The sequence below is a fragment of the Chlamydotis macqueenii genome, chromosome 2 (assembly GCF_036417535.1).
Source record: "Chlamydotis macqueenii isolate bChlMac1 chromosome 2, bChlMac1.mat, whole genome shotgun sequence".
Lineage (NCBI taxonomy): Eukaryota > Metazoa > Chordata > Aves > Otidiformes > Otididae > Chlamydotis > Chlamydotis macqueenii.
The window spans coordinates 92,686,321-92,711,624 of NC_141557.1; the positions used below are offsets into that span (position 1 = coordinate 92,686,321).

General features: G+C 40.3%; 1 long non-coding RNA gene across 1 annotated transcript in view; it reads left to right on the forward strand.

Moving 5' to 3' along the window:
* Positions 1-25,304, forward strand: part of LOC147601725 (uncharacterized) — a 53,574-nt gene that overhangs the window by 17,120 nt on the left and 11,150 nt on the right. Inside the window, exon 3 of the long non-coding RNA XR_015257654.1 lies at positions 2,961-3,035. This is a non-coding gene — a long non-coding RNA (uncharacterized LOC147601725). The remainder of the gene's footprint in view (positions 1-2,960; positions 3,036-25,304) is intronic.

Below are 25,304 nucleotides of genomic sequence, written 5' to 3' on the forward strand. Positions count from 1 at the left end.
CCTGCATGAACTTTTCAGGAAAATAATTCTACTCCATCAAGGACACTCCCTCTCTTAACAGCCTGTTTGAGTTATGGGTGTTTATTTAAAATCCAGAGAGACAAAAATAAGTGGTTTAATTTTCAGATATGTAAGATGTACAGATCAGTAGCTGAAAAAAAACCCATATAATTTCTTTAAATGCTTATTTGTTAAAGATAATGCATATTTTTAACTTGGCTTATATGTTTACGTTGATTATTCTTAGCTGTGGAGAAAGAGCTACAATACAGATAATGTAGCATAGGTATTTACTCAGCAGTCTGTCCAAACAAACTGACCTGATTAAGGTAAAATTTTTCATTGCAGCAGTTTTCATTTGTAGTAAAAGGCATGGTCTTGTTGCAGGTTTATTTTAATAAAAACCAAACCCACCTCAAACCCCAAATATTCAACCACAAAATAATTTTATTTTTAACTCCAAAAAGGCTCCATAATACCTTCTGAGTATGAAACTTAGATGCTTCTTACTCCTGTTCTACTTAGGGGCCCGTTTTTCTGTCTGGACCTAATCTTCCGTGACGTGCCACTACCTCTGCTTTAGGACATAGCCTATTCTCTGAGGAATTGAGGGAAATACAGTCTAATAATGTAGCTACACAAGGGAATGAGAGTATGAGTCACTCAAACTTTAATATCTATAAGGGCCAAAAGCTTGTGTTTAAAGCTCCTCTGGAAAATTGAATTCTCTGCAAAGGAAAAAACCACAGATATTTTTAATTACTTCTAGACACCTAATTCTCATTTAGTGTTGAATAGATATGGTGACTCTAGTACAATTATTTCACAGGAAATGAGCTTAGAATTTGAGCTGTCCAAAAACCTAGTGATGCGCGTGAAAGGCTCAGTCTGAATTTATATATGAATTACTTCATCTGAGAGGAGGAAGAGAGGGGTGATGATGAGTTAAGAGCATGTTGGGCTATTGGTATTCTTCAGCCATCCTCTATTTGTACGGAGAACTTTTTTGTTGATGGCTCTATTAATCCTTTCTCTCAGTTTGTAGCATTTGAGACAAAAAGCATTTTTTACACAAGTGGTGCGCATGTGGCATGGCCCATACAACTGAAATCCATCTGTGAACTGCAGTGTCAGCTTGACACCACTTACTGTCTGTGGCTCTAGGACAGGTATCTTTAAGCGTCAAACAACAAGCGGAAGTTGTATTTCAAAGCCTTGAAACCAGCTGCTGGTCTGAAAGCTCTCCAGTTTGGATAGAATATTCTCAGCTTGAATTGCTTAATCAATGCTCTATTTTCACTTCATCAGCAAAAATAGTATAAAAATAAAGCTTCTCTATTAATAAATTGTTTGTCATTTCCAAGCTGGCTGCAGAGGTCTGTGCAGTCATGTCTACTGAGTCGCTAAATCTTTATGCCTCCTCCTCTTTGGAGAGTCATTAAGCTTCGAAGCATTAGTCTCCATAGGGCCCGTCAGGATGGCTTGTTTTAAAACATGTCAAAACTGTTGGACAGCAGCTTGTTAAAAACTTCCACATTATGGATTGTTCTGATTGACTGGGCATAAATTAGTGCCAGTTCTGTTGTTATTATTTTTAACACTAAGTTGCAAAGGTGCTTACACATCATGACTGAGCCTTTAGGCTGGGGTCAGCACAGGTATTTAGTGCGTCTGAGCTCTTCCAATTTTTCTTTTTTATTAACTGGAAGTCTTTCATATGGTCTGTCTATTAATTAGAAATCTGAGTAACTGTTACTCAGTGCAACTACAAGACTATTGAGAAACTGATTTTCAGGAAGGCTATTTGCCCACATCTTCTTTAGCTTTAGCTCAAGTTAACAGTGTTGCTGCTTCTAAAGCTTGGATTTGTACAGGGTACACCACAGCTCTGCAGTTAACCTGTAGCTCTGCAAGAGACTGCTCACTGCAAGCCAGCTCAGCAGACCCACACTTCAGACCAAACGGGTTTGCCAGTGGTTGTTGTCCACACAGAGAGCAAACGACAAGTGTGCGGATACCTACACCCACTGCGACTTCCATCGGGTGACCTTCGGTGCTTCCCATTTGTACCCTGGTGTTTCATCTGCTTGAAGATAGCAAGTGACCTGGCTTGGAGAGGGTACAGAGCAGATGCACATGTAGGCTGGCATGGCCTCCGGCAAAGGGGGAGGTGGGAGCAGCCTGTTGAAAGCCTCTGTGCCAGAATTCACTTGAGCTTGTCCCTTTGTCCCCTGTACAAGAGAGTGGGAGATGGAGAAGGGAGCAACCATCCTCCCTTTTCCCCTAGTATTTCAGGGGAATTAGTCCCTCTCAGGGAGAAAGAAGGGAACAGTCCCAGCTCACAGGAAGAGCTTTTTGCTCTCTGTGCTTGCATGTACCATGTGAGGGTGCAAGCTTTGTCTTTCCTCTCATCCCCTCTGTTAGACCACAAATATAGACTCTCCTCTTCTCCTATAACTAGATTTTCAGAGCTCAGCAGCAAAGGTGCAGGCTCACATTCTGCCAGAATATGACTTGACATTTTGTTAGCGCTGGAGAGAATTGGAGTCTCATATCCAAAGGCAGATTTTAGGTCTTTTTTTTGAAGACTAGGCTCCAAGTTAAATAATTTTGTTGTCTGACCAATTCATAGGGAAGAATTACATCTCTGTTTTCTGTCTTGTGTGCTATAAATACAATTTGAGTATATTATATTTATTACACTTTGAACTTTAAGTATTTCCTGCAGTTTCCAGGAAAGCTTCCTTTAAAAAAGCAATAAGCTACTGACCAATGTGAAGAAATTATTTAGCAATTTATTTTTAGTAATGGAGAAAGTCCAAAGAAAAGAATTTCTGGCCTACTGGGACAAGTAGGAAGAAAAAATAGGAGGAAAATTGTCAGATAAATTACATTATATAATTCACCTTGGTCTAATTTGTGAATTTCAGATTTTGAGCATTTCTGAATTTGATTTGCAGGTGATGATCTACTGCCATTTGCTGTGGTGTCATTCCCACATAAGGAACCTTTCTTCAAGTATCTTCTCTCCTGTGGTAAGTTTTTCAGACATACAATCTTCTTCTGGGTCAGGAGTTTTAAGAAGAGGGAGTGAGGTGAGTTCTGAAAAGTCAGGCTCTGGTCCTAGATTTTGTTGGCAGAACTGGAAGCTCTAGTCAGCAAACCTAGTTGTACTCATGTTGGACACATGTAAGGTTTGGTATGACTGTGGAGTGTAGTAAATACCACAGAACTAAATTACAGGTGCCACTAACTGTAGTTTTTATTTCCTTCGTCCCCATTAAGTGGCCCACATTTCCACAGTGTGTAAAATTTTCTGCTCATCTTATTATCTGAAATTAATTTTTTAAATACTGACATCTGTATTTGCAGCTTATGACTTTCAAAGTGAAGTCAGTCCCTCTAAATAATTTAAAAAAGAGCCTCTCATTCAATATTAAAAGATATTAAAAACCAAACAAACACAAGCCCATTAATAATTCTGACAACTAACCTTTAGAATGGAGACCTAATTAGTTCTTATTGAGCTTGGTCCAAAGATCATTGAAGTAATTTGGAGTCTTTCCATTAAAGTTAATTGACTTTAGAGCAAAGTTCTTTCTCAGACACATCGGTTTAGCAACGTAGAGTAGCAAACAGTCACCCTGTCACCCATCAGCAACATCACCCACAGACAGGGTGCGTTAGGTCTTCTATTTGACATTGTTTCTGGAAAAGATGTCGCCTAAGCTGATGATGCCCCTGTGGGCATATAGAGGATGTGGAAAAAACTTTGTGCCCTGAGTACCCATTTATTTGGCAGTCACCAAAGCCTGCAGGTTTCACTCCTTCCAGCTTCACTGCGGAGCTTTCGTCAGAAGTGTCAACATTAACAAGATTTTAAACTGCAGGCGAATATAGAACATCATTTGATCCTGGCAAAGAACTGTTTGCCTCAGCACTTGTGGGATAATGTAGAGTAAGCAGCAAATCATTGATGAATCTGTAATGCAACACCAGTCCCAGGAGTGCTCAGGCAAAACTGCAAAGAAGAAGGAAAGACACCAAAAGTGATTAAATGCGGCGATAGAGTCAGACCTTGGGAGACCTCTAGGGAGACTCTTTAAAAAAAAAAAAAAGAAAAACATAACGGAAAAAAGAAAAAAGAGTACAGAATGATGTACTTAACCCTTTCATTCTGGCTTAATAAAAACCATAAGGAACTCACAGATGCTGAATGTTTACTGAACCTTTACTGGCCTGGAATCATCCTTGCAGTTACTCTAGTTTTATGCTTATGGTAATGTTGACTTTTGGCCATTGTCCACGAGTTTCCAGTGAAACTTTTGCACATTCTATCAGACCATTAATGCTCATCACTGTTAAATACCTTATTTGCTTTTGCTGTCCACATAAATAATTAATAAACATAGGATAAAATTTGTACATTTAAAAAAATGTGGCAATTTCACTAACAATGTCCAGCAATACTTAAATGGTGATTAGAGAACTTCAGTGGAATTGCATTGTCAAAATGGTACAACACATCTGTCAACACAGACAGTTGGTCCTTAGACTAGCATTTCAGTGGATGCTTACCTTGCTACCCATCTCTGTTTTGTCTTGTATCTGGCTGCCATAGTTCAAATACCGATCCAGTGGGGTCAGTGTAGGTTCTTCCATAGTGATGGCTAGAACTTGTACTGAAGTCCTTGGCACTTGGAAACTGAGGCCTTGCTCAGTTTCCATCTCTGTTGTGTATTTGCTCTGGGAACATAGGTGACTCACACTTGGGTCAGTCATAATAGGGTTGACAGAGCTTCTTTCTTATGCCCTGGCTGCTTGGATACTCTGCTTTGTGACAGGGCTTCGTTTCCTACAGTGGTTCTGTACCTAGGAAGTAGCATTCCAATTCCATTTGATGCCCCAGGTTACTTAACATAACAAATTTAATTTAGTCAGTTTCAAATAATGACATCAAGATTTAAAAATCTCCCTATCACATTAATTATCCTCAGAGTATTCCACTCCCTTTGCAAATTTATTTTGGAGACTAAGCAAGGTTATACTGCAGTATTGAATGCAGTCATATGTTTAGATTAAAGTAGTTGCAAAGCTCTGGCTAATACTCATATGAAGTTGAGATTAGAGGGTACATTCCACCTACTGATACCAAAAATACCGAGTTACTGTACCAAAAATAAACATTCATTTAAAGAAAACAAAGAAGCTTTTAAGTGATCATTCTGAAAATTTCGATGGCATTTTGCAGTCATTTGCGTTACATGAGTCATGCTTGAAATATTGTTTCCTACTTTCTCTTAAATATACTTCTCTATTGTTTAAAATTAAGTTGCCTTTTACTTTGCACTGGCTGTTGGTTTGGAGGTAGATGGGGATGGTTGTTAGTCTTTTATCATTTGCAGCATTGCAGATGTCGCATCAGAATATCTTAGCCTAAGATAATGTAAGGATATTTAGCTTCATGTTTATATCCAGGCCAGAGGACATCCAAAAGAATTTTAGTCTCCAAGGTACCATCAGAAAAGTGGCGGGCAGCGTAGATGGGCAAAGAAGCCTATATGTGGGCAACGAAGCCCTGCCCATTCCATGACAAAAGGGCCCCATGAGGCTTTTCAGATCTGTTATAAAGCACTTACTCAAGGGGTTACGCAGGGAGGAAGAAGAGAATTGAGACTTTTTTTTTTTTTTTTGAACTCACAAAATAAAGAAACGTTCTCTCCCAGGCACAACCAAGAGAGAAGGCAATGTCTTACTGGCAGAGCAACAAATATTTAGCACTATGATTTGTTGGAAGTGTTTGTGCTTGTTTTCTGAGAAATACATCAAGCCTCTTGATAGTGCTAGATGATAGCAGTCTGCCCTGTTGGCAGATGTGCACATAATAGATGGTGCCTGGAGCATCTTTGCCCACATTTGGTGAATACTCCTTTTGTTTATTTTACCATATGGTTTAGCTTTATTCTCTTAACTATTGAGAACAGTGTCTCCTTAATGTCCAAAATCAATACCTTATTATAAGTATGCAGATTTTAATAATGCAATAACAATAATGATTTTTTCTAAGTGTATGGTAAAAATAGCATGTCACTATTTTCCTGTGGTTCCTGGTGAACTGGTTATACTGATTTTGCAGTAATGTATAATTACTGTTGTTCCAGATGATGTAAATTCATGGAAAATGGTCTCAGAATCTGGGCGGACAATGCTTTTGCTTGTTTGAGAGTCTGTGCGCTATGTTTAAGAGTCCTGCTCTATGCACTCAGCTGAGATTGAGATGATACACTTTTCCTAGAAGTTTTGTTGTTAAGGTTCCAGATCAATACAAGACTTAGTTTGCATGTATTGAGGTACACAAGTAGTCCATCTGAAATTGGTGAATAAAGTTCTGACTTCATTGATGTCAATGCCAAAACTCACTTTGGTGAGGCCAGAACTAATCATATTTTTCAATGGAATAGTTTTGGGGCAAGAGAAGGGACGGTTGTTTTGGTTTTTACCAGTGAATGAAGGGTAGTAAATATTTTAAGGTTTTATAACAGATACAGTGCAGATATCCATGGAGAACTGTCAGAAATAATTATTTCAGTTTTGTAAAAAACTTCTGGTTTAGTAATGCTGGTTCTTTATTTTGTCTTGACTTTTACATTATATATTAATGTTAAACACATTACTATGATGGCATGAAATGGAATCTAAAGTGGTTTAGATAGCATTTAGATACAATTGATGTAAAGCTTCTTACTATATCAAACTAAAACCATTCAATCATATAAAAATAAATTGTTTTATTATTACCAAAACGCTTTTGGTTTAGATTCCTGACTTGCTTTTCTTCAAGATATTTGTTTAATGGGAAATTCTGAAGTAGTGGCGTTCTTTCTGATTTAGAGCATAATCAAATTCTGAAGGGTCAGGATTTCCTGCAGAACAGAAGTGTCAATTTTGACCATCTCTTAATGCAGTGAGTACTTAATTCACTGTGGCTGTTTACCAACTGAATGAAAAGCTGGGTACTAAAGTGCTGTGCAAGTTTGGAGCTTAGCAGTCTAATGTTATTCCTGATCAAAATGACATGAACGTATTATCAGACTGCTGGTCAAATACATTGTCTGTGGTGCCTTGATTTTTCAGAAGCTAATGACTATTCTTATGGTTGCTCTTACTCAGATAGTCTTCCTCATTTCTAGTTGACAACATTTTTTAAATAGAACCCAAGTTTTTGTACAAAATAGCATGTTTCTTTTACCTTCCTTCTGCACTTGGGAAACAACTTCATGAGCTACAGTCAGAAATAAGTCATAGTCACAAATAAGTCATAGTTTTACTATTAAAAGCTTTTGCAATAGATTGATGTGCAGTATACCCTCTTTAATTGACCCTTTTATTCGCTTCTACTTGTTTCTTAATTTCTTGGCAGTCTTAATTTCTTGGCAGAGCACAATATACCAACAACAACTCTTTATCCGTTTACCTGGTAACTTTATGTACGGAACCACAGTGTTTGTTTTTAATTAACTGTAATAGCGATTGGCTGTGATTGACTCTGTCTTTACACTATTTTATAGTGTAATGCATCCCAGTTTACACATGTGGCTGCAAAAAAAAAAAAGACTTTTGGACATTTCATCACATACTGAAAGCGTTGAACTCTTAGGTAATACAAATGCCTGGCTGGTGGTAGTATCCTCAAAAGACTTCTGCTTGTTTCCTGAAATATCTGCGTTATCAGAAGTTTTGTTCACACAAAGTCATGAGTCCTATGTTCAAACAGGGCTGACTATGGTGTAATGACTGTCCCCAGCTGTTTGATGGGAATCTTTCACATACAGGCTGAGTGGCAAGTAGCAAAATAAACCTTCCTCCACTATTGTAATGGATTTTGAAAATCTGCTAAGCCCAGGAGGACAAGGGAGGTCAAGGAGAGGCAGGATGTAAAAAATAATATTAACACATCATAAGCGGAAGCAAATGTAGTGAGAGTTTTGCATTTAAATGAAATTTTATATACTCACAGGAAGCATCATCTAGTGGTTAAAGTACAGAATTGGGAGTTGAGCCATGCCGCTTCTATTCTTGGCCATGCTGCTGCAGGTTTTGTTCCAAACAGAGAAGAGCAGAGGTCAAAAATATACCTGTATAAAAGAGCTTTTGGTTTTTAGTAGTAGCATGAGATAAGGCCATATCCCAGAGCATTAAAAAGAATCAGAACTTTGATTGTAGATAAGATTTTTATGAAAACCAGCTCAGAATTTCAAAAAAAGGACAGATCAGAGTTAAATGAAAATAGGTATGAGAGGAAAGTCATATTCAGTCTGAAATCATGTGAAGAGAGATATGTAAGTATAGACTGGGGTCAGCAAATGTAGAAGGCACCAAGGGTAGTAATGGCACAATAATTAGTTAAGGAGTCGTAAAATGTGTCCATGTCATACACCCATGAAATTTCAATAGCTGCGTGGCATAGGATATTAAAACCCTCCTTTTGTATGAGTGTAAAATTACTTATCTAGAGAGATTTGTGCAAAATTCATGGTAGGATTCATGGCTCCACAGGGTTTGTGCCTGCAGTTGAATGGGAATGGACTCAGACAACTTCATGGCCAACTGTGCTCAGGTGCACAGGTAACATACACAGATGAAACTGCCATATGAAAAAAACAGAACATCAACTGAGACAGCCTGAAAAGTTTGACACCAGGTATGCAGAGCTTTGTGCTCATTTTCTACCTCCTAGCACACCTTGTGCCATCACCAGGTTCTCCACGCATCTGTAGCATCCAGGATCTTATTGAGCAGTTTAGCTGTTAATTTACAAAGCCCCAGTTAATGTACCCTAGATTTCTCTTCTGTTTACAGCCTGCTGCCCTCTGTTCTAGATGTGGAAGCTGGTGTGCTTAGACATGCTGAAAGTGTGAAGGTATATATTTCCAAGATAAGAAAATATATAATCTTTGCAATGACATACATGCAGAACAACTTGTCTCTGAATATCAGGTGTAGTCTAAGTGTCTAATGTTAAGATGTTTCTGGTGTGCCTTAAGGCTAGCTCCTTTACATGCCTGGAATGTCTCCAGCCTTGACATTGCTGAGCAGTTCAGCATCTGTCTTGCACCTCAGACATGTCAAGGTTTCAAACTTAGAAATAGATAGCTCACCTGCAAGATCCAATATTATAGGTATTCTTTGAGCATGGCGTTGACACTCTCAGTCTGGTCTAGTGGCATTCATCCAGTAGTGGGGAGATCCCACTTCAAATCCCACCTCTGCTGAGTAGATGTGAATTTGCATTTCCTGTCTCACAGGGGAAGCAGCTTAAACACCAGGCTATAGAGTAAGCTTTGAGAAAGGGTGATGGGAGATGAAGTCAAAGTTGTCCTTCGCTCAGTTAAAGCTCTTCCAGTTTCTAGAAAGTGATTAAATGTTAATTGGATTGTCAAGGGGAGGAGAATGAATGAACTGTGCCAAGGGATAGAGGAGAAGGGGCCGAACAGGGGCTTCAGACATTTGAAGGATTTGAAGCTGGGATTTGAGATCCCAAGTGAGAGCTCCAAGGAGGCTGGAGAGGATCTTGCCTGTATTTTGTGAGAAAGGGGTGACTTAAGTGTCCATCTTCAGGAGAGGTTCATAACTATGAATTACTGGAGAAGAGAAGCGCCAGCTGTAGCTCAGGATAGCAGCTATTTTGGGGAAGAGGGGGAGAAGAGAGGGGCACCTCCATCTCCAGCAGTGACACTTGGCCAGCCTCAGCAGATTGGCCTTCATATGTCCCATGCTGAGGCACCTAACTGTCTCCATGCTTTATCTAATAGCACATGAATAGCTAAGTCAGAATACGGATTGTAAAGCGTCAGACCCTGAAGGAATATTTGTCTTTCTGAGGATATAGTCCATCATACTTCATACATCAAGAATCCCAGTGATACCTGTAAACCTCTTTGTAAAGCTCTTTAAAATCTCCAAATGAAAAATGAAATGGCAGTAGTTTTTCTATTCAGAATGGATTAAAACTCAAAGAGAGGCAAGGTTTTAGGGGAGGGATTATCTTTTATTAGATCATCTGCTATATTTGGAAGAAGCAGACCAGCTTTCAGGCATAAGTCTCTTCATCGTAGTCTTGATCAACACAAGGTATTGCAAAGTCAACCTCCTGGTTTGTCTCTGTCTTTGTAGCTCTTTCTCATTTTATTGCAGTATTTTTTTTTCCTTTCTTTTGCTGAGTTTGTGATTATTTTAGTTGGTCATCTTGCCTGAAGTGTAATTTTCAGAAGCTGGACTGCATTACCTTTTACAGGTCCAGGGACTTATTTGCAACAGCAGAACACCCATCTGCTGTGTTCCATCTGGTTTCCACTTCTGCCTCTGCCACCTGAATACAGAGAACAAGAGAAGCAGGCCCAGTATTTTGCATTTTAGCATGCACAATGCAGGGAGTATATTTAATGATTAAATATTTAATAGTTAATTAATAATTTTTTTTAAATGGAGCTCTAAAAAGAACAGCTGGTGCTTAATTTATTGAAATTAAGTTACCCCAATGCACTTGGGTTCGTGGTTAAAAAAGTTAGTTCCTCGAGGGTTAAAAAGAAAAGAGAAGCTGGGAACACAGGGGAAAAATAGTGACATCATTTTTTTTCTGTATTTCCAGAATGACTGTCAGCTTTCTGTGGAAAATCAGTTTGCAGTGTCAGTCTCTGTGTCCATTCACCTGCTTTTCTTTGACTTCAAAGATTCTAGTCCAGCATCCACTAGTTTCTGCAAATGTTCTGCAGAGGGGACTGAACCTGTTTGTTTTCTGCTTTTTCTTTAGAATCTTTGTTAAACTTTCAGAATTTATACGTGGATATGCATTCATGAGAAAGCAGAAACTGGGTGGAAAAATGAAGGAGGTTTTCAGGGAAATTTGACTGTAGCATCTGCCACCACTAAACTGAACACTGTTGTGCTCTATTTTAAGATGTCCTCAGGACCCAGTTCAGTTTTGCATCTCTCAAAATTCAAGGGGTTTGAGAAAAGCTTTTGTCTCAAGCTGAGTCTTCAGGCTGGGGTTCAGCTACTGAAGGACTAACTTACCTGTGTATTTTTCCCTTGTACATAGTTTTCCTAAAATTTTGGTTGATTTTTTTTTTTTATTTTCAGCTTCAAAAGGCAAGCAAGTCTTCTCCAAATCCCCAGGAGTTCATGAATACACTGATTAAATCCATCTGAGGCTAAACTGTGACAAGCTAACACCTGTACCTTACGCTATTAGTTCAGTGAATTATTTATGGAGCAAAGCATTATTCATGGATATGAATAAGGGTTGTCGTAGTTCAGCCCCGATCGGGACCAGACTATGCAGTCTCTCTCTCACTCCCCCCACCCTCCAAGAGAATAGGGAGAGATAATATAAGAAAAACGGCTCAAGGTTTGAGATAAGGACGGGGAGAAATCCTTTGAGTTACCATCATGGGCAAAACAGACTCAACTTGGGGAAAACTATTCATTTATTTCTAAAACTAACAGGAGAATAAGACAGGGAACAGGATAACCTTCCCGCACCCCTCCCTCTTCCCGGGCTTAACATTATCTCTACCACCTTCCCCCCCAGAGTGGCACAGGGGGGAAGAGGGAATGGGGATCCCGGTCAGTTCATCATGCGTTGTTTCATGCTGCTGCTTCATCGTCAGGGGAAGAGCTCCTCACATTCCTCCTCTGCTCCAGCGTGGGGTCCCTCCCATGGGCAACAGTCCTTTGTGAAACTGCTCTGGCGTGGGTCATCTCTTCCACGGGCTGCAGTCCCTCTAGAACAGCTGCCCCAGCGGTCCCTCCACAGGCCACAGCCTCCTCAGGCCTCCATCTGCCCCAGCGTGGGGTCCTCCACGGGCTGCAGGTGAATCTCTGCCCCTCTGTGGACCTCCATGGGCTGCAGGGGGACAACCTGCTCCATCATGGTCATCACCACAGGCTGCAGGGAAATCTCAGCCAGGAGCTGCATTACTCCTCCCCCTCCTTCTTCACTGATCTTGGCGTCTGCAGCCGTTACTCTCAGAAGAAAAAAAAATTCTTCACAACAGGCTGTCAGACGCCTCTCAGGATCTTTTTTACATCTCGTTTACTTCTCATCTCCTCTCCACTTCTTGCAGCCCGGCCAGGCCGAGTTGGGCCCAGTCGGCTGCCCGGCGGGAGGCCAGAGGGTGAGGCCTGCAAGGCCCACAAGGCTCAAGCCTCCCCCTCTCTGCCCCTGCTCAGCGTCTTCACATCTTTTTTTTTTTTCTTTTCCCTGTTTTCCCCCTTCTTAAATACGTTATCGCAGAGGCATTATCATGGAACATTCTGCTACCAATTGGCTTGGCCTTGGCCAGCAGCAGGTCCGCCGCAGGCCCGGCTGAGTCCACTGAACAAAGGGGAAATGACTTCTAGCAGTTTCCTGGTGGCAGAAGCTGCCACCTTAGGCCCCCCCTCACCCAACAAAACCAGAACAGGGTAATGATACCTTGGCCTTTTGTTTTCTACTTTTCTTCCTGATCTTCTAATAAACATACAAAATATAAGGAGGCCTTCAGGAAACTTTATTTTATTGGAGGAGCCAAAATTAAGAATTGTGGTGATACAACCTGAAAATTGCCAGTGAGAATAACAGGGCATAAGAAGTCAATTACTTGCAAGGCGTTGGGAGCTTGGGAAGAAAGTATCATAACAATATCACATAATGGCTCCATTATAAGAGTATAGATGCTTTGCAAAACAGCATTAATGAGCTCCTCTAAAACTTTGAGGAAGGTTAAACCAGTCTAATCTCTCTTGCTTCCTTCATCTAATTTAGGCATACATTAATGTCTCTACAGTCACTTGATGCTGCATAGTGGAAGGAAACCTGCTGTAATGCACTAAAAATGCTGTCGTGTTGTGTTAACAAAACTGTCAGAATTAATAAAACACTTCAAATATATCACAAAATGAGTTAAAATTGCAAAATACATTATAATATAGTAAAGCAAAGTAGTAGGAAATGTAAAATAAGAGCAAATGCAAATAAGTAAATAATAAAGTAAAATATTACATTTAAGAGTAAAAGATACTGAAATATTAACATTTTACATTGCTTTGCTTTTTAGAAATTACTAAAATGATGGTTTAGTATTTGATGCAAAATTTATTCGCCAAGAATTGTTTCTGGAGCAAGGCACCACTGTTTGTTCTAACATCAGTAAATTCATTACAAAGAAGCATGAGTGTACAAAATTTCTTGATATTACTGAGTGCTCTTTGCTCAGACATGGTTATCAGTGGAGCCCTTTCCACCCATTCTTCCTTCTTCACTCCTTTCAGCATTGTAGATATGCTTCTGCATGTCACCAGGACATATTAAAATGTAGCACATTTCTTAAAAGCTTTTCTATTTTATGCAAGTGCATGAAAAATGCTTTTGTTGGCTCAGGCATTGATAAAGTAATAGCAATTTCTGCAAGCTTAACTATTCAATTTCAGTATTTATTTGGAGAAATGTTATGGAACAGGGCAGGGAAAGTGAAATTGAGGGAAATTTATTGTAATTTAGAGTTTAAATAATTTTATAATTAGCATGAAATAAGAAAGAGAAAACATAATTTTCCTGTATATAGTTACTGGTAAGGTTTGGGACTTTTTTAAATGAATGTCTTTTCCTTCCCCTTAGCAGATGTTTTCAAGGTATGACCCATACCTAACTGAGAGTGTGAGCACCGCTCCTAAGGCATCTGTAGAATTTCGCTAAGAAAATCAAGACTATTGCATAAATTTTAAGGAGCTGCAAGCAAAAAGGTTGAAAACTAATGCTATATGGTAGTACTAGTACAGAGTTAGGTAATTTTTTTTCTCAGATCATTATTAAACTCTTAAGGTCTTACTCTAAAAACCTTGACGTCAACAGGAAAACTGTTACAGACTTCTAGGAGCTTAGGATCAGCATCTCAGTTGATTGGAGTTTTGTTTATCTTTAGTGTCTAAAATGTTTGTAGGAAGATGCTCGAATAGCAGTGATTGAAATTTCATAACTTGGTCAGTCAGCAAACAAAAGTAGGATGCCAGAGACTGGCATTACTGTGTTGTATTGATGCTTTTCCATTGACTGGCTGTATGACCTTTGCACGCTGACTTGCCTCTTCTGCCTACAGTTAATTTGTTGTGAAGAGTCAGAAAATAGGAAGAACCCAATTTTTTTCCCTTTCAGAATCCAGTAGCTGTGAAATTTAAAATGAAGTATCCTCAGGGATTCTTGGACAGGGAAGGAGACAGAATACTTGAAGGCAGCAAAGCAGAGGTTTCTATGCCTGCAGACAGATCCAGTGGCTGGGAGCCAAAAAGAGAGGAAAAAAATTGCATGTGAAGATACCTGCACAAAAAGATTTTTTCCCATAATAATAATATATTCTTCTAAGTACAATGGAGTATAAAATAACTCCACTGAAGATGATGCTGTTACTGCAAGAACAGAACTGAGTTTGACCCGTGAGGAGCAGAGATCTTTCCCCTTTTCCCTTGTGGAAACTGCCATTCACAGGAAGACACAGGGAAGAAAGAAGAATGATGTTCAGGAGAGAGGAAGTTATAGGAGTGGGAGGCTGCCATGGTGATGACCAACCTTCCACTGCTTTAAGTCCTGATGTGCATTACAGTGCATATTCTGGGTTTAATTACGGTGCTGGAGTGTAGTGCTAATAAGGCTGCACAGTTTTGTCTTCTCCCTCTCTCTGAGGCAAAGCTAATTAAAATAGGCATTAATTAATATGTGCTTTGAGGTCCCTGAACTTTAGGTGATTAAAATATTATAAATAATATATTATAACTTATAGCACTATGAAAGAGTTTAATGTCACTGACTGTAAAATGTGACTAATCTTGAATACCCTGCAAACAGAGCAGTTTTGACCACCATAAAGTGACCACCCATATCTCCATGTCTCTGGAAGAGGTCAGTTTAGCTGTCAGTTCCTCAGCTCCCTTCTCAAGCCAGCTATGGGGGACATTAGTGACAGAAACTTTCCATCTTTGATCTCACTACCTTTTTCTGATGCAAAGACTTTACCTTTTAGTCAGGTGCTTAACCAGCTATTGGTGGCTTTATATCTGCTCTGGACAAGTTGCAGGTTTTGAGCAAGGCATTTTTTTATAGCTTTGTGCTTTTAGTTCTCTAACTACCCCACAACATCTTTGACCTCTTTTTATGGGTGATACATAGAGGATAATCAATTAAATATTGAAAACATTTTTACTAGCTTCACAATGGCTCTTTTAAGTTTTGTCTTTGCATCCATTGCTGTCTTTTTATGATGGTTATGATCAAGCATGTGCACTGTCAGCAAACGAGACCTCTTGGTCTAGAATACTTATTTAGAATATAAATTCAGTGGGCAGTAAATGTGGCAGTGAATCTTAGTAAACTCTGTTAGTACTTGATATATGCAAGAGTCAAGACTACCTTGGTGCTAAATAGGGAAGGTCCTGGTCAAACAGGACAGCTTTTAAAGGATCAGCACAGTGGTGCCACCCTTACAGCCACCTCAGGGATGACGATGCCTTCTCTTTCACTTGTGTGCTGAGAGGAGGAGGTTCACCTTCCTGCTAGGAGTGATCTCCTTCAGATCTTCAGACAAATTAGTAAGTCAGACAGTCCTCTTGCTTTCAGGAAAAGAGTTAAAGATCTGCTTTTCAAAATGACCTCTCTGCTTTAGCCCTCCACCCCCACACCCTCCATACACACAGTAAAAGTCTCCTGTTAGAAAAGACTCAAATGAAATACCTTGGCTACTGAGAATTTTGAAGCTATGTCCAGATTTCTAGGCAGGTCTTTGGAGCTGATTTCTTCTTATAATCACCATGGCAGCAATACTTAACTCATTCTGTTAAAAAAAAAAAAAAAGCTTTTTAGACACTTTGTCTATGAAGCACTATGCCACAAAAAAAAAAAAGGAAGATAATTTTTGTAATTTATTACATGACAACACAAAATTGGAAGCCTACAATCAGTGGGAAGTAAAACCTTTCAAAAATAAAGCTCCAAGGTGATAAGTTAAAATTGCTGGTTGTCACATCTATCCTACTGCTTTTATCCATAACTGCTCTGTTTGTTGTATAAAAGCCTGGCTTTATTAGCATCCACTGGAGGCCTTCAGACACCATCAGCCCTTGTGCCTCCCAGGTTAATGACTGGTATTAATTACTACCAATGTACAAATTTCTAAGGCTGCATACCAGTTGCTCTGTTTTGTCTCAGGTGCATGTTAAAAAAAAACAGTCTCTAGCTTCATTTAATGTCACTGGCTTCAGCACTGAGCATTACTCTAAGACAAGACAATTTACAAATGCCCTGAATAGCTGTATTTGTATTTGACTGTAAAAAGGCTCAGAGTTTATTGCAGCAAAATGGGCCTTCACAGAGGTTTCAAGGGGAAAAAGGGAGCTGCTGCTTTGGTCTAGCCTCGTCTCCAAATGCACAGTCATTCCAGATTTTGCAGAAGTGAAGAAACATGATGATTGATCACTTATATAAAGGATAAGGAACAAAGATACAACTTTCCAGGCTTCTTCCTGGCCTAGCAGTATCTGTCCTGTCTTGTATTTGAAATACAGCCTGACTCTATATTGCTCTTCCTGAGCCCGTCTTCAGTGCTGTACTCACAGATCCACCCATTCCCAGGAAGGTCTGAAACAGCCATAGGTCCCATCTCCCTGCTGGTAACCCAGTAGGTTGGTCCACCCTACAGGCCATCTTCCACCGTCTCTAATTCTCCTCTGATGTCCCTCATGCTGGGGGACTATGCTCCGGAAATATCCATCAACATCTACTTCACCATCACACTTCAAAACTGTTTTCCTCTGTAGTTCCTTTTATGAGTTACTAGCAGACTACATGACAACATTGCCAGCCAGTGGGCTGACACCATAACTTCCCACTGGCTAGGGCTGTCTCATTCTGTTCTTCCCACAACAGGTAGATGACTTGTGAAACTCCTGGCCAAAGGATATGGTAGATACGAAAAATTTACAAGGGATGACTGAAGCTCATGAAAACAAATCCACTCAGTATTGCAAAATACATAAAGCCCACATTCAGAGAAATAAGGTCCTGAGCTAAAATAATTAAAGGCAGAGAGAATATTAGCAAGAAGTTTCACATATGGTTGTCCTGTTCTTACTAGTCCATAACCATCCACTTACAGCCATATGTTGGGGTTTTTTTTTTACCGAGACATCAAGACAAAAGATTGGCAGCAGTCCTAGGAGCAAAAACTGTGTTCAGAGATCTCAATGTTAATTCTATAAAAACAGGGTGCTCTCCTGGAGTGAAGACAGATCTTTGGTCTAACCCACTGTGGCCATTCTTAGATTCTGCTTTTATGTATCTAAAATGGGAATAAAAATCAGAGTATTTAACTCTCTGTTACCCTTTTTTGTTGTTTTTCCTGTAGCACACCTAAATTACACACACACAATATTAAAACAGTGGCACCCAGGCAAAAAAACCTCAAACCTTAAGCTTTACCCCCACATGCCAGTGACGACAGAGATGCTCTGATAAGATGTGAGTTGGAGAAGGTCAGTGACATCTTGAGCCACAATCTTTTCTGGGAGAGCTGTCGTTTCAATCAGAAGAGGGTGAAGCAGGCCCTTGTGCATCTTTTACAGAGAAGTTTTTGATGGTTTCCCTGTGATTTATTCAGCGGCACATTATGAGAGGATAAAACTCACTGTGGGTTTTAGGTATTTTGTCCAGTGCATTTTATACAGGTAGACATTTAATAGAATAATTTTCTGCCTTTGAAATACCAGATGCCATATTGATCTTTCTCTTATAAATGCTGTTATTATGGGGTTTGATGCCTCCCTGCTTATAACAAGACATGGGGATTTGTTGCAGAACATGTTTCTGTGCATGTTTTTTTAAATTAGCATAATTTCGAGTGATGGCGATGATTGCTTTTCTTTTTTACTTGGGTTTGAGCTAGAAAAACAGTATTTACAGGAGGAAAAATTTTTGAACATTTGAACCCCAGAGAAGGTTTCTATTCAATAGTTAATTTCTCCTTTACCTGCATTCTTTTATGTGGGACTACAAAGGTAATCTGTCTGTCTGAATACTAGAACAGCTACAAGGGCTCATTTTACCTGTCTATGGCCTCTTAAGGAGAAATACAAGTCCGTATCAACTGAATACTAGTATTCCCTTTATTGTAATTTTTCTTGTTGCTTATACAAATATATTATTTTACAAATTTCCCAGACTGCCACCTTCTCCCATCTCTATAAGCAGTATTTCCCAAGCTGGAGATGAAGACTTCCCTGGGTGGATTGACAGAGGATGGCAGTAATACCATTTTATACACAAATCCTCAAAGATTATTTAAGCATATATTCTTCTGTTGATGTTGACAAGAGGTTGGTGCCTGGTGGATTTTAGCCCGGCTGCACTGGAGTGCTGGCAAAAACTGAAGCAGTGTAGCAGTATAGCTCATCACAAGGGTCAACTCTCACCATCCCTTTCCCCTGCTGTATCATATGCACCCAAAATCTGCGCTGGCCGCCTCGTGCTACTTCTCACACACAGACAGTCCACACTACTGCGAATGTCCCAGTGAAAACTACCAGTTACTCTCACTGTCTCTCATACATGCATAGATATAAACCTTCTCCAGCTCTGTCCTCTCATCTAACTGACTGCAGAAGATGTACAGAGCTCCAAGTTCATGTCGTGTCCCACCAAAATCTTCTCTGCTGTCCCTTGGCATCCAGCTCAACTGTATATGCTGTCACTGGACAGCCTCTGCTCTGGAGCTCAGCCCACACTGAACCAAGCATTCTTAGCATGCTCTAGTCACCAGTTACTGTCTTTATGATGCCATTTTAATCAACTTAAATACAAAATCCAGCCAAAGTATTTTTTGTTGCTGCTGTTTCTTATTAACAGCATTGCAGAAGAGCTAGTGACACCTGTAGCAACCAAAGACTGTACTGCTGAATGATTTCTGTAAGGAATGTATAGAGACTTATTGCCTTTGTTTTCTGTTTCACTTTTATTTGCCTTTGTTTTCTGTTTCCCTTTTCCCATTTTCACTCCCACAGCTATCTTTGGGAACTTTCTGTTCTGTTAGCTATTCATTTCATTCCACATATTGAACATGATGCCCCCAAAGTTGCCCAAAATGTGAGGTTTTCCACCCAAAGCACCTTTGACCCTGGGAAATGGGGAAAGCATTCAATGATATTGAATGAAGAGAACCAGTTCAGAGTCTTTGGTCTATCTACAGCTCTTTGAAAGGATTGTCTCCAGAGTAAGTGCAAGGGTGATGTCCTTGGCCTCCTTCTCGCCTCCTTCCATGCAGCTGCCTTGGAGGCCAGCAGCAGACGATGTGTGTGAGCAGGCTTACTGGTATTACTGCCTTGCTCTAATGTGCTGGTCTTGCTGGGGCACATGCTCTGGAGGGCATTTCCCAGCTGTATGAGCGAATATGCTTTCAGGCTCACCCCTGTACAGCAGACATGTTTACTTTTGAGGATATTTAAGCTTTGATGCTGCCCTTGCGTCAAGGCTGTGTGACCTCGGACTAGTTATTTACTGGTTTTGCATGTCTGTTCTTCTTCTTTTGCAGCTAGCTGCAAGAATAGGCATTGAATTATATGGAGTGTTCAAATACTGTACTTCAATAGTCTGAACTTCAAAAAATGCCTTGTATGTTATTCCTTCCTTATGTGAATGCTTTTGTTCTCCAAGAGAGCTGGTTAACAGAAGGGTGTCTGTGGATAGGATGGTAGCATAGTCTTTTATGTTCTTAAGAACTGGAATGGACACACTTGTGCTCGTTTGGAGTCAGAAGGCCTTTGCATGGAAATTTCACTGAATTAAAGAAAGATCAAAGATGTGGAGAATACAGCAGGATGATTCTCTGGTAGCCAGTTTCATCAGGCTGTATCTGCCTACCTCCTTCCCTCCCAAGCAAATGCAGTAACACAGGAGGTCTGTGCTAAGCAGACAGGTACCAGATCTGTCCGGTGCAAACAGTTTCTTACTGACTTTGCCCCTTTGCCAGCGTGGAATAGGGGGACCTGCTCAAAAGTAAATATTGTAGTCAACTGTGGTGCAGACACTTTAGGGAATGGCTATGCCCGAGTGTAGGCCTCACAAGCCTAAGCAGCAACTAAGCTGGAGCTGACTGTGCCCTGTGGGCAGGATGCTAGGTGCAGTACTTGTATAGTGTAATAATTTAGTGTCATTTTGTATGTTCCGTAATTCAGTGTGTTCCCACACAGTTCAGCATAGTCGACACTAATGAAAAGCAGAGGGACATGAACCAATGGGGTTGGAAGCTGTTGCACTGAATTTGGTAGCAGGTATCCACACAGGCTTGCCGTAGCGTTGCTGGCAAGTCGTCATGTGAGCAAAAATTACCAACGGGGGTGTTGTTCTTAGCTGTATCTATTGCTACGCGTGTAAACCCACAGCCACAGTCTCAGATGTCGCTGTGCTGCTGCAGTGGAAGGAGAGACTGGGAACACGTACACAGCAGACCCCCGCCTTGGTTGGACATTTTCAGCTGATACGCATTTCACAGCCTTAATCACACTTTCCAGACTGGTGAATGAAGCAGAGCTTAGAGAATGGAATAAGATTTATTATTTTTTTTAATCATGTCTTTTTCCCTTATTTGTGAATTTCTGCAAGAACAGCAACTGCAGTCCCAAGTTTTGGAATGGATCCAGTTATCAAGGTTCAATGGTGTAGTGGCAACTAACTACTTTAATTCAGTTTGAAGTTAGAGTAATTTAGCAAGAAGGGAATGTATCGCAAAGAGCTATTCAATCCCACACATACATTAGACAGCAAATGGACTGTACATTATTATTATATCATTTCAAATTTCTGTCAGTTGTGCTGTGGGAGCAATTTTTTCATATAGAATATTTAATTCTGGAAGCAATAGTTGATGCTTAGTACTGGAAGGAAGTAGCAGTGGACAAACCACCTACAGACTGGCAAATTTAGCACATCTCTAAATCCATCATCGACTCCATTATTCAGCGAGTTTCAATTACATACCACAGACAACACTGACAGGGGCTTAACAGTGAATATGGAAATCAGTTTCTGGGGAGGTTAAGTTTACAGGCTTTATTTGCACTTCGGATCCAGAGTTCTGGGAAGAACTACGTGGCAGGTGTGGCGCGTGGCTGATGGCACCTCGGAGGCTTGTTTGTGTATGTTGGTGGGGCACACCGGGCATGCAGTGTCCAACCCTATTTTTTGGTGCCCTCTGGACAGCAGCTCAAAACCTGCAGAGGATTTTTACATACATCTGTAGATGCCTATTCAGTCCTAGCTTTATAATCTTATTTTCATTTCTGCCCCTTATTTCCATATAACCATAGATAAGCTAGTAAGCAGCAGCACTCCCAGACATAAAATGTCTATAATAGCTGCGCAGTTCTCACGGACGCAATATTCAGTGGCATGTCTCCAGCCCGTGGAGGCTGAGGGCCTGTTTGTCTGAGGGCCACTGTATCAGTGAAGAGTTCCACTAGATGAGACTTTTATATCAGTCCACACAGCCGCATGTCTTCCCTCAGTGCTATTTCATTTAATTAATTAAGTCAGTGTTAATGACTGCCTACCTAACTCTGCTTTGTAAATTGGTACCCACAAAGCAGTGGAAAGATGGTGCTGAGTGTGCACCAGCAGGATGAGGGTGCTGTTATGCAAGCACATTTCTGTGGGAGAAGGACAGCTTGAGTCATGGATTAATAAGAAATGGAAAAAAAAATTATAGCCTGTCATAATGACAATGACAGTCTCCTCGTGTGTCCTCACCCTGCAGGAGCAGGGAAAAAAAAGAAGCCTGAACCACACAAGCCACAGCATCCCAATGGAGGGTGCACACATGCGGCAGCAGGCACGTGTTGGTGGCTTCCCAGCTAGGAGGGCATGGCCATGCAGCTAGGAGGGCATGGCCATGGCCATGCCCATGGGAAGACAGCCCTGCCTGACGAGACAGAGCTTGCGTTGACAGCCTCTCTCCCAAACCAGTGCTGATCCTGGGATGAAAGTGGCATTTTTGTGGGATTTCTTCTGCGGTGAGTGGAAGTGCTGGGCCAGCTTCCCCTCTCTTTTCCTTGATTTAGGAAAGAGACACGTTTTGCTTAGGAATTAATGCCTGGCTCAGTTTCCATTTTCTCTGTGGAGATGGACTTTATCTGTGCTATGCAAGCTGCTGGATAATGAACTGCAACCCCCTCACAGCATAAACCAGCTCTGCCTAAGGAGGGGATGCTTGCACAGGGATGGGTTTGCGAAATACTGATGCTGGAGGATCACTAACACAAACATTTTCACCTTCACCCAATGCTTCACCCTTCTGGGCTCCTGAAATAGCTGTGATCTTGATTGATTCATGCATTTTATGCATGTTTGCTGTGCAGCTGGAAAGCAAACAACATATCTTTTGACTTTCAGACTTTCTTTGGAGATTGATGCAGAATTTGGACAGATTCTCCAGAAACACAGTGGCCAGGGTGATTGAATCCATCAAGCATAGCAACATGAAGAGATATAATGGGAATATGATGCAAACTTTCTCAGTTCAGTGATGAGGGCTGTCAGCAGAAGCCTCAAAATAATGCTCGATTTGTTGAGACTGTGGGCTTTTTTTTGGGCCTCTTTCCAGAACTTAATATATACAATGGAAATAGTCAAGCAACGTCCAAAACTTTGCAAAGTCATGATGTGTGAATTGATGGTAAAAAATGTGGAGCCTGACCTAATAGATGACAAATTAAAGTGTTTGGAAAACTCATAATGGATATGGGAAAGAAAAAAAATCTTTCCCAGAAGGAAATACATCTAAATCAGTATAAAGCCTTTAGTATTTTATCTGGTGGTACAACACCAGCTCGGTGGAATGTGAAGCGTGACAGCACATCCATGGCAACTGCAGGCCATCTCCATACCACGGTCTGTATATTCTAGCAGGAACAAGATTCAGTATCTCCCAAGTTACTGTTGTACTGCAACTCTAGAGTAACCTCAGTGTTCAACAAGAGACATCGAGTATGAAGCATGAAAGGAAGCTCCTTGAAATAAAGGCCAGATGAGACACTTACCCTAAAGCTGCAAGAGTCATTGAAATAATTGCTAGCTCCTTAACCTTTCAAGAAAAAATTAGCTGAACTGTAAAAAATGAAGAATTAAAAAGTGAGGTGGCGGGGAGAGAGAGAAAACTAGGAAGAGAAAGATGCTTTTAATTTGCAACCTGCTCTCTTCATCAGAATTACTTTAGGATAATCAGGCAGATGCGGATGTTTCCTGGAAGGTAATGCTTGAGTGGTGAAGGCAGAATGCGATGGTTGGATAAAACATGCTTGCAAATTTGACAGGTTACATTATCTTTTATTGACATCCGAACAGAACTGCCAGACTCTGGAGGCTTTATTTTTGCATCACCCTCTTTTTTTATGACATCTGCCATCTTTAGAAATTAAACAAACTTTTTATTGCTGAGTTTTAGTAGATTATCTCAAGCAGTCTTGACTGCTTCTTGGTAAATTGTGTGATACGTGATGTGCTTCTGACTTTAACCTGCATTTTTTTCTCCTTCCTTTGTTTTCTGTAAAATCATGCCAAATAATTTATGAAATTCACTCTATGTTATAATCTAACTTTGATCTGGGGAGACAATACCAAGGCAAAATAGAAAAAGATGGATTATAGTTCCTACATTAATAGACTTGCACCAAAAACCTCCTTATGCTTTATGAAATGAGAAAGATAAGAACATGAATTAATAATACTTTAACAGCGGTGGCACAAAATCCTTGAACGATAATGCTCCAAAACTACTCATATTGATTTAAAATCTATATTTAAGACAGTTAGGTCTAAAGAAGTCCCCCTTCAGCCACATCAGATATAGATTTTCAATTTACAGGATTATTTCAAATCGCAGTCTTTAATTCAGAAAATATCATATAAAGCTTTCTGTGTTTAAAAGTAAATTCCTTGCCTTTTGCTCTCTCAAATTATGCTAGTTAAAGTTTAACAGTCGCCATTGATAAATGCTTGTGTATGACCATGTCAAAGCAGAACTGCCGCATGTCCCACAGAGGCCTTGTCCCAAGTTGCATGGTTGTAAGGCTTTGGAATCTGGAATGAGGGAAATCCCACAGTGAATACAGATTAGAAGAAGACTGAGCTTGTAGAGAGCTTAAGGTCAACCAGGGCCAAATTCTGCCTGAGGTGATGCGTACCTATTGAGTACAACAAGGGTTTGTGTTCATGCAAAGGCAGAGTTTGTCAAAGACGTTTTACTAATAACAAACAGAGATCGATGTTCTTAAAAATAAAGTTAGACAAATCTTCGCTTTGTATTGAAGTAGCAGCAACAAGAGAATTGATTATTGCTTTCTTGCATTCCAAAACAGTTCTTCAGGACTTTGCTGGAAGTGTGCACTGTTCATTCAAAGGGAAATTATTACAGCCTGCAGCTACATTAATGTGCTAATATGTAATTAGTACAGTGTCACCTTAAACACCAAATTAATTCACAGGGGTGAGATGAATTGTAACACATACTCACATTTATTTTTCTATAAAACGACCGAAATTTTAAGTGTGCCCCAGCAAGACTGTCCTCTCCAAAGAATTAAGTGAACTGGTGTGGAACAGATATGAAATTTAATTAGACGAATAAAAGGGTATTTGTCACAAACTCAAAAATTGCAACAAAGAATGGGGGCTGGGAAAGAAAATTGATTCCAACAGTGGCAAGAAATGTCTCCCTGACTAATAATAGTGAGGGGCAGAGAAAGCAGTATCCTGATCCAAAGAAAAGTGCTTGTTTACATTTAATGGCTTGAAGGTGAAGACAAACCACCCAGGTTCAAGTTCAAATTCACATTCTGTGGCTTCTGTATCCCAGTGATATGTTTCTAGAACTGGAAGATAGCCCCCTTCCCATTTTGAGTCCAGCTCAAATTTTAAGGCTGGATTTGGTGGTGGAAGTCACAATTCCTCTAAGGCCTCCAGTTTAGAGGTTTGATTTGATGACCAGATCTGGAATGGCAGCTCCTCACCCCAGGGAAGGACCCCTTGGACACCTCTTTAGTCATATGAGCATATTATGTCCTTTCTTACTCCTTATGCAAACCATAGAAGTAATGACTGGCTGGCTAATGGTGTTGCAACCGATTGTTCTCAAACGGCTGACTGAGCTGGCCCAGCTCAGCTGAGAGGCCAAATTTCAATGATCATTCACTGCAGCTTGGTGTACCAGCTTCCCACTCGTGTCAGGGGAGAGGGG